The sequence below is a fragment of the Thalia democratica genome, chromosome 8 (assembly GCF_965202585.1).
Source record: "Thalia democratica chromosome 8, ktThaDemo2.hap1.1, whole genome shotgun sequence".
In the NCBI taxonomy this organism is placed as follows: domain Eukaryota; kingdom Metazoa; phylum Chordata; class Thaliacea; order Salpida; family Salpidae; genus Thalia; species Thalia democratica.
Window position 1 is genome coordinate 36,855,155 of NC_139172.1, and position 11,010 is coordinate 36,866,164.

An 11,010-nucleotide genomic window follows, 5' to 3' on the forward strand; every position below is an offset into this window, starting at 1 on the left:
GATGTGATGAACACCAAGTTTAAGGATGCAAATATCACACTTTTCAACACACCGAATCCCAGTTTTTTAACTGTGTCAGACAATAGTCAATAGATATCAAATTGAGTTTAGGCGAGAGTACATTCTTTTTTATTCGTATTGAGCATATTTAAATAAATAAACTTCTACTAAATAATTTTTCGTATAGCAGTCAATACCTATACTCTCATATGATCTTGTTCAGCTATCAATATGCTTAAAAGTATTTTTCTTAACAAACATTGAAAAAGTTTTAAATATATTTTAGGTTTATCAAAACTTGGTTTCTAGATAAACTTGCTTTACACCTTTTGAAAAAAAATATAAATAGTTTTTAGATATGTTTATTTAGACCAGGGTTTCCTACACTTTTTTTATAAGGCCCGCTTTGAAGAAATGTTAAAGGCTTTGATTCTCTCCAATAACTTTAGATACGCCTGAGACCTTTGTACGCCCTCGGTTATCTAGTGTTAGTTTCGAATTATGGCCTCTTTTCTGGTCATGGCCCCCCTTTTGCCTCTTGGAAGCTAAACCTCTTGTGGCCTGCTAAACTTCTGAAATGACCCCCAAGGAGCTCATGAACCCTTTCTAGGAAACCCTGATTTAGATCCTTTTAGGAGCCATTTTAGTAAGTCAGGGGCCATATTACGCATTTCACAAGATTCGAAACTTACACTAGTGTTCTTCGGTATTAAAACGAAAAACTAAAAGGTATTAGGCACAAATTACAGGAGACTTAAAACTTACTCTAGATATTCTGGGGTTTGTAATAAGTGAGTGAGATTAATTTTGAACTGTCTTGAAAAGAGGCGTTTGTTAAATTAAGTCTGGGAAATCGTGATTTGGGCATACTAAAAATGTGAGATGAAGCTTATGTTGCTTTTTGGAAAGTATAAGTTTATTTCATTAAAAAATATCTACATAGTACAGTGCCACGGTTCTGAAACTTGAAAAACTGTGCATGCATAGTTTCAAAATAGATAAATAAATAAGTTTTATGCACAATAAAAATATTATTGTTAATGTGGTAATAATATTTTAATCCGATAAGCCTGACCTTGTTTGAAATAAAAGTAAAAAAAATTGAGATCCAAAAAAAATTAAAGTCCTATTTTTTCTAACAAGTCTACTGTGTTGTGCATACTTCAGAACAGTATTGTCTTTTAGCTGTGTTTCTTATAGAATTAGTTTTTAATGAAACGATATAATTTTATAAGTACGTATTACACACAGATGATAATTCTTTATAAAAGTTTCTTTTTAACATGATAACTTTTTTAAATATGTTTGATTATTTTTTTTATAGTTGAAGTTTTTTATTTTGTATGTTTGGTTTAGTTTTTTAAACTGTGAAACTATGACATTTTTCTAAACAAAGCAGTCTTTTTTACTAATGACCTAAGAAACTAAGATCCGACCTGGTTTTACTCGAACGTAATTCCGGCCGGATATTCAGCCAGATAAAAGTTCTCATAGCTGTTAGCTTCAAGTTAATTTCCAAATATTATATTTTGTTTTCTTGTCGCTACGGTAGGTGAAGAATTAGAACAAAAGTCTTACGCGGGCAGAGCATTTCAGAAAATAAATCTTACGTCCACGTTAACTTAAGAAATCATACCATAACTTTTTTTCAGATATTTAAGTCAAAGTTTTATTATAATAGTTGTTTATAAGAACCACTAATAGCCGTCAATAAAGTTGTTGGCAAAATATTCATTATACAAAACTCTACTTGAACTGTTTTTAGCTCTAACTTATAAAAAACATCACAAACCAGAGGTTTTTGGTTCTAATACATGAAAAATGTAATAAAAAACTCTTAAAGGTAAAGTCTAGTGGAATAATAACTCTTAAAAGCTAAAAAGTTAAAATAAAGCAGGTTTTAAAATTTTATCATTAAAGATTTCGTTTATTAGGTTCAAAAATTAAAACGTCGTTGGCCAGACATTTTTGTTGGCCGGCCCGCGAGTCGTACGACAGTAAAGTCGATTTTAATTGGCATCTAGGTTATTTTTCTGATGCTGTTCCTTTGAGTAAATTTAAGCTACTTAAAAATTTAAACATTAAGGAGTATTAACAGTTCAGTTGCATTTATTTGAATTATCTTACTATAGTTGATTGTTAGAATTAGTATATATAGTTTGCCCAAAAACATTTCTATTTTTGCATAAGTTTGTTCAAAAGTACTAAATGGGATTTTATTTGTTTGTATAAAAAGTTATACACATACGTATACCAAATTTTTATTTTTGGCATATAACAAGCAAGACGGTTGGTTAGCGGTAATAGCTAATTTACTTGTACAAAAAGTATTGAAAAGATAACTTAAAAACTAAGAGAAGATTTACTAAGTGTTGAGTTTGACGTAGTTATTGTAGCAAATTTGATTTGTAGAACATTTTTGAATGTGAATTGAAATCAGAACTTAAAAGCTCGATGCAGAAAAGAAAAATAAAATAACAAAAGAATTACAAAATAGAAAAATATACATAATCTAAAGCAGGGCAGTTTCAAGTTAGTTTGCAAAATTTCTACGTTCATGTTACAAAATGTCTATGCTTACCATAAATTTTAACTTTCTGATAAACTTTAAGGTAAACCTTTTAAAAAAGGTATGTTCATTTTCACAAAGTAAAAATTACTAGAATGTCCTTTTATTTCTAAAGTAGTTTGAATTCCTTAACATAATAGTATTAAAGATGATACTACGAGATACAGTTTGTTCTAAAAACTTAAGACTTGATTTGTTTAAGTCTATTATAGACAACAACTAACAATACCCAAAAACTATGCTACTAAACAGACAATTTGACCAAATCTAAACAACAACATTAAAAAATCTATGCAAGTAAAACACAAAAGTTTTAGTTTGTTCAACAACAATAAAAGGTGCTAAAAATAAATGGTCAAAGGAATTGGTGCATGAAGAACCTTTCGGCTGTATTTAAATGTTTATTAAGAAAAAGTGTTACAGTATTAGTTAATTAAAACTGCTTAATGTTTGTTAAAAAAATTATTACAAAATACCACTTATAAAGCAAACTGTTAAACATTTAAACGTCTAAGTAACATTTTTATGCATGCAAAAAATGAAAATACAAGTAATAGCACAAAGCTAAAGATGAATAAACTGAAGGTAAAAGCAGATGTATTGAAAATAAGAATACCCGGTTGATAGAAGCTCGACTGAAAATCTAGCTTGTAGCACAACTGTAAAAACAGAAGTATACCTAAAACACACATTGTTTCAAAAGGTTATAAGGTTCTTTTATCAGCATAGGGTTATCTTACTACAAACATAGTACACAAGAACTGATATGTTTATATATTATAAAATACCGTTTAAAAATTTAATTATTGTTGTGCAAAATGAAGCTTTTAAAATAAAAACACTTAAGTTTCAAATACGATCAAAATCAAAATATTATGCAAAAATAAAGAAGTAATAATACTAGTTATCAATTGTAACTTATTAAACAGTGATTTGAAACTAAAAATTTAAATTAACACATAATCAGATAGTTTAAAATTTTATTGTTAGTTATAAAAAATGGACCAATTTAATAAGTTTAAATTTTATATTGAAAAACTTCAATGTGTTTTATTTAAAATCATATACATAAGCTAAACTCTACAAAGTAGGTGTAATACCAAAAAAACTTAATGATACTTGTCATTACTTGTTTAACAAAAAATCTTACATATATTCGATTGTCACTTTTACTTACAAAAATCAATAAACATGCTTTTCTTTTTAAGTGATGAAAAAGAAACGCATCACTTAGCACCAGTTAGAGACGAGTACTAAAGACATAATTAGCTTACATGACTCAACGTTTTACTTAGATTTGTTCTAATCTTATGCTCGATGTTAAACAATAAGTAATTTGGTTTTAAAGTTAAGAGATACTTGAATTATTTTACGAAACGCAACTTGTGTCAGCCGCAATGAAGTCAAACTTTTTTATTGCTTGAGAAATAACGAAAGGTTTGCAAAAAAACATTATGGTATATTTAAAAGTTTAATTAATATATTTTTTTGAAACAATATTTAATTTATTTCTAGAGCAAAACAACATATCTAGTTAACTTTATAATATATTTGCTGAACAAACTTATTCGAACTTGAATTTTTTTATTATTAAAAAATAAGAAATGTTATTAACATGGGGATTAAAAGTTTTATACATTTCCTGTAAGAGAAAAAATAAATTAATATACTAGATTAACAATGTTTTTTGTTGAAGACTATAATTGCATTTAATAATTTAAACAATTTTGAAAAAGAAGATTGTTTAAAATGGAAGTTGCTTAAAAAGTGATAAATATAAAACAGATTAACTATGTTTAACAGGTATTTGTTACTAATCGCTTTATTTTTAAGCTATGTAAGTGTTTACTGTTTTATACTTTTCAGTTACTTTTTTTATACTACACGAAAAAAAAACTAACTGTAAAATATATATTCTAGATAAGCAAAGTAATTAACTTTTGGAACTATTTGTTTACTTCAAAAACAAACAATTGAAATATATAAAAAATGAACAGTTTAAAAAAGTTGTATGACATGATTGACCTCAATTAACCACAAATATAGCTGCTACTTACAGATTGAAAAACAAATTAATAAAGTTGTTTTTTATGAATAAAATTAAATATTTTTTAACAGTGTAATTTATTTTCAATGACAATAATGGAGAGAATTTTTTTGTAAGCTCCAACTATACTGGCTTATTAGAATGTTATATTACTTTAGCAAACCTTGCTTTATATAAATCTAAGTAGTTTAGCTTTTTTGAAAGTTATTGGATGCATGCAGATTTATTTCTTTTTTTACGAGAAATATAAGTTTATAGATCTGTGTTGATATAATATGAAAAATTCAAATTTCGATCGGTCATTGGTAAACTTTATTGATTTTACAATTAGTTTTTACAATGCAATAAAAGTTGCAAGCTGCGAATTTATAGTAAGTAATTTTTAGTTGAGCGGTTTCGTTTATAACAAAACTAAGTTTGTGTAAGTTTTTTTGCATAAAAGCAAAATTATAAAGTATTACAGAAAAGTTATAAAGCTATAAAATATTTAAAAGTTTGCTTAAATGTATTCAAGCTAATTAGTTTTTGAAATTTGTGTACTTATCCTAATTTGGTATGTTAACAAAGTAGCTTATATTATAAAAATCTTAACTAAAACTTCTAATTTGCTTCTTTATAATTTGATTTAATATTCAGAAATTTGTTACAACATTGTTAGTTTAGTTCACAAAAATTTTCACAAATTGTTTTTCTATATAAACTTTACTACTTAGTATAAAACAAATATTGTCAAAAATTTTTTAAAGTTTTTCTGACAAGTAATAATTATAAACTAAGTCTGTTCGCATATATGAAATATAGACAACAAGTTGTTACAAACTAGTATAAGCTTTTTTAACAAATTGATACAGTGATTAATTTTTAAAAAATTATCTTACAAAAAGTTTTTTTATCTATAAATTTCGTCAAGGCTCTATATAAATATTTTTTTTTGATTCTGTTGCATTTTTCGTTCGTTTTTGTTTTTGTTTTTTTTTCTTTAGGCTCAATAAGATTTGTAAGGACTATATCGTGGTACTTCTACAACAAAGTTGAGACTGTACATCAAATTAATATTTTGTTTTTGTGAAAAAAATTTTATTAGTTTTAAATTAAGTTTAAAAAAGTTATAATACTATTTTTGTAAATTTGTGAAAAATTGTTTATAACTTTTTGTAAAAAAAAAGTTTTTAAGTATATGTACTGCTTCGAATCTAAATGATATTTTATCACTTTTATACCTATATATCATATTCATAAAGATAATATCCTTCTAATAGCACAAAATACAAATTGTTAGGTTTAAAACTTTAAATATTCACTTTGCTTAAAAAGTATTAGCAGTTAATTCTCAAAAATACTTAAGTTTCCACTTAAACAAGAAAGTATTTTTTATTACAAATGTAGTAGAATGTCTTATTAAAAATTTGTCGTATATTTGACTTTTAAACTCACCCAGAACTGTTGTTTAAAATGTATTTATACAAATTATTTTGGGTTGCAACTTTCACTCTTTATTTTGGATCGGGCTTAGCAGCAGAGAACTACGTTGTCAACAGTAAGTGAAATTAATAGCATGACAAATTTTTAATTTTAGATAATTTTTGCTATGTTTAAATTAAAAGATCTTGTTTAATAGTATAATTTTTTGTTGCGTAAACTCTTTTGAACTGCAGTTATTTTCTCAACCGTATGTTTCATTGGCTTGATCTCTTAATAATGTTGGCCAGTTTCCTACTGTAACTGTATATGACTCAACTTTTTATTTAACTTATACACTTAAAAAGCTACATGTTTACCCTAATAAATAGTTATGAAATAAGAAACATAGCTTACTTTCTAAAAAACCAACAACGCAATATAAATAGAAATTTTATAATTCAGGTCGTAAGTCAATACTTCTAGATTAGTCAAACAAATCAGCAAGCATTAAGATTTGTAAAATATGCGTTTAAATTAAGACTTGGCACATATTTTCGAAACTTTTTTTACTTATAATTTTACAATGCTTCTTTCTCGTTTAGTTAGGTACTGACACATTATTTCAGAAACGATTATAAAATGTTAGTCACATTAGTTTGTCTAATTTTTCTGTTCGTTTGAACTTTAGTAATGTTTTATATTTTTGAATGGGACATTTGCATTACGTTCCATAGTTTTATTAGCCTAACAAAAAATACTTTGCACCAAAACTTTATTTGCTCTCGTAAGTTTTCGAAGCCTTAAACAACTAAGAAATTTCATAAAACTTAAATTTAGATATAAGGTTTTTGTATAGTTTGCCTAGTATTAATTTTTATTTGACTAAAAAGCGTTACAAAAAATGTATATTTATTTATATTTTAAATTTTATTCAATACTTTTACTACTTGATCATCAAAGCTAAAGTTTTTTTTTTACTGTTAAAAAATTTTAGTCAATACTTTATTAGTCTTAAAAAACAGGTTTGGGAAGTCTTTAAATTGTTTTTTGAAAGTGCTAATGCTTATTCTTACTTGAATTTTTTTATTTAAAGTTCATTTTTACATAGTAAAAAATAAAAGTGTATAATTGATGTAAAAAAACAGTGTTAGTACTCATAGAACACGCAAAACATGAAGTAATTTATAAATTTATCTAAATTTTTGGGCTACTTAAAACTAACTTGGTTATATCTTTAGATTTTGCTCCTGAAAGATGTGGAGACTCGCCAAGACACAATGAATATGTTATTGGAATTGATGTTAGTTCCATATATATTTTCATGAAATTATTATCAGTCTAAAAGACACTATTTTTTAAAGTTATTATATATGTTTTAACTAAAGTTTATATACTTGAAAATATATTACAAAATAGATTTACTATGAAAAAAAAACGCTTCAGTTTTTCTAATTATGGAAATTTTTTTAAGTTGATAATTGATACTTTTATTAAAAGTAATTTTAAAGAAGTTTTTAGTTTAAAACTGATACTTTTGATTTCAAAACTAAGTCTATTTTTGATTATATATTTAAAAAGGGTAATCGAGATGTTTTACGATACAAAGTTATTGACGGAAACATGACCAGAAGTTTTGGAGATGCTTGCTGTCCGATCAACACAGATAAGTATGAAATGGCTGTGAAATCAGACAGAGTTTGGACGTATTATGTTTACAACTGGAACTCAAGAGTTTCTCGGGTTTGTCTTGAGTTGCATAAAACAATTATCTATTGCTGGCAATATTATCTAAAGTTATTTTTTTAAAGGTAGTTGTTCAACACTTTTATTTTTTAAACCTTGTAAAAAAGTATGGATACAACATTCTAAAGTATCAACATGTTCTTTGTACTATATATTGAAAATCAGTTTGAATTTAATGGCTTTTTAATTGAAGATAGTTCATAAAATCTATCATTATTCCTTGCCAAAAAACAAAACTTGCGTTTTCATAATTGTATTGTCTAAGTTTTATATATAGGTTTTAAAGTAAATTGTATATGAACGAACTATAAATTTAAAATTCAGTTTTATACTTGGTATGCAAAACTAATCAAAAATACTAAATTTATTTTATTTTTTTTTAAGTGACAAACAAACCACAGTTAACCCCAAAAACTATAATTTAGAGAAGAAAGTGTTTAAATAGATAATACAGTAGAAGTTTTTTTTAAACAATGTAGCACTTACAAAAACTTTGTTACAAAATCCTCTTAGTAAAGTTTACAAAAACTAAGAACTTGAAGTTACATTAGGATTAAAATGACCTAAGTAGAACTATGCAACTATTTTTGTAAGTTATGCTATCTTATTAGTTTTAACAAGAAGCCTACTAAACATCTCAACAATTGTATATTCAAGAGTATCTTGATAAATTTTTTTTGTAAAATATTATGTTATGGTGGTAAATGAAATTCACATAAGTATCTATGTTTAAATTAACTGTAATATGCCTTGACTTAAAGGATTAAACTTTATTTTACAAATTTTCACTAAACTAGAGTTTCTGAAGAAAACTTTGTCAAAAAACAAAACTAGTTTCAAATGGTAGATACAAATAGTATTTAATTTACATAATTTTTTTCTTAAAACCTTAAAAAATAAACTTTTACAAATTAAAATATTAATTTTTCAAACTTTTACATTTACAGTTGTTTTACTAATAATTAATGAACACAACTTATTTATATCATTTTAAGTTTAGTTATAAAAATTCATAAATGTATTTTTTCATTGTTTTTACAATTATGTCAATAACAAACTTTCATAAAATCGTCTACACAAAAATTTATACTCGTATTTATGTTTAACATTTAAACATAAAGAAACAAAGGACCATACATTAAATAAATTGCAGCCTGTTCACAAACAAGTAAAATGGTCGTTTATTGAAAATATCCTTGAAAAAGAAGCGTGGAAGAGACACGAAAAGTTCGCACTTGAAGATAAAATTCGCAGCTTCATTAGGAAACCGGCTGAATCTCGTAATAAAGTTAAACAAACCATGTTTAGATATATGGAACAAGTAAGTTAATTTGTTGATTACAGTATTTTTACATACAGACAAAAAAGAGTACAGTACCTACTCATCTATACGGTACTCGCTTATCCGGCCTTTTTTATTCGAGAAGTATATTTATTTAATTCAGATTAAATCAATTTCTTATTATAAGTACATGCTTAACTTGATTTTAATAACTAAGCGAGCAGTTTATAGTCATAATTGTAAAAAATATAATTTCAGATTAAAATTAACCCTAGTTTATTGTTTTGGTTATTAATACATCATTTTTAAATTTTACTTGTTTTTTTTTTGTTTTTAAGTATGTATTAAAATTATGCTTTACTTACAAATAAGCAGTTTTTTTTAGTTATGCTTTATTTAACTTAACTGAACCACAGTTCGTTCTTACTTAAAAAACAAATAAAAATAAAAATAAAGTGTACTTTAGGCAAATGACCTTCTTAAAAAATAAACTTCCTTTTTTAATTAACAAAATAAAAGCTGTCAAACCAACTAAAAACTTGTTTAAATTCACAACCTATTTATCACAGCACGGGTTTTACGAAAAAGATCAAGAAAATAGTTTATACTGGAAGGTCGTCAGGCCCTTGGTAAAGTACATCATGCCCTTTCCCTTAGAAAATTTCAGGGAGACCACATTGAACGGGGGATGGGCCGATTGGTTTCAAATGAACGAGTGTTCAGGTGAGGGGGAAAATGACGAAAAAGTTCACTTCATCAGATTGTGCATGAACCCTCTGTGAGTTAAATGACATTGATTTGGTTTGATAGTGCTAAATAGTTTGTTCAGTAACTAAGTTAATTAGTTTTAACTGTTTTTTACCTTATTTGTATTTATCTAAAAGTATCTTTAAGCACTTTATAAACTTTTTAGAGTTTCTACTGGAATTTTATTCATATATATGAACCTTAAAGACGTTATATAACTATACTTTAATTAAACTATACTTTGCATTTTTGAAAAACAGTTATATTCAGGTATACTAGCCGTAGTACATAATTTTTATTCAAAAAGTCTTTGTTAAGAAAAAGCAATTATTTTTATTATTTCAGACCTATCAACAACGGGACACTGTGCAACGGAGGAGATGGATACGCAGAAAAGTTCAATGCTGACTGCAATGATCTGGACGATGTGATGAAGACCAAGTTTAAGGATGCAAATATCACACTTTTCAACACACCGAATCCCAGATATTAAATTGTGTTAATACGAGAGTACATGCTTTTTTAATCGTATGAAATAAATTTAAACGAATAAACTTACACTTCATTAATCTGTGTATAAAAATCAATACCTATACTTTTATATGATTTTGTTCAGCTATAATTTTACTTAAACTTAATTATTCTAAGAAGCATTGCAAATGTTTCAGAAAATATTAAGAAATATAATTTTTCTTCTAACGTAAAATTACTTTAGATCTCTTTTAGTTTTATAAAATGCCACTTCTGTAAACTCATCTAGATAAGGGGTCGACTCGCGGTCCACATGCGGCCCATGAAAGGTTTAACCTGCAGCCCGCGAGCATGCAAATTCGGCTCACAAAAGAATATTTTTAAAACTTACATTAAATGTATGGAGGTTTGAAATAAAAATCAAAACATATAACTAAGTTAAGGTCTTAATTAAAGTTTACGGGAAGTTCGAAACTTACACAAGATATTTTAGGGTTTGCCAATTAAAATTAACACTAATAAAACTGCGGCCCGCGAATATTTTTATTTTCGAAGTTTCTCCCGCGACCACCAAATTTCTACTGACTTTTGTTTTAGATTAATTGAAGATGTCCAATTGGTCACAGTTTCAGTTTAGAAAATGTGGATTTGGTTATAAGACAAAATACCTCTTTGATTCAGTGGTTTTAAAACTAAAAAATTTTATATAGCTTCTAACTAAACAAAACTTTTATGCACAAAAGAATATAA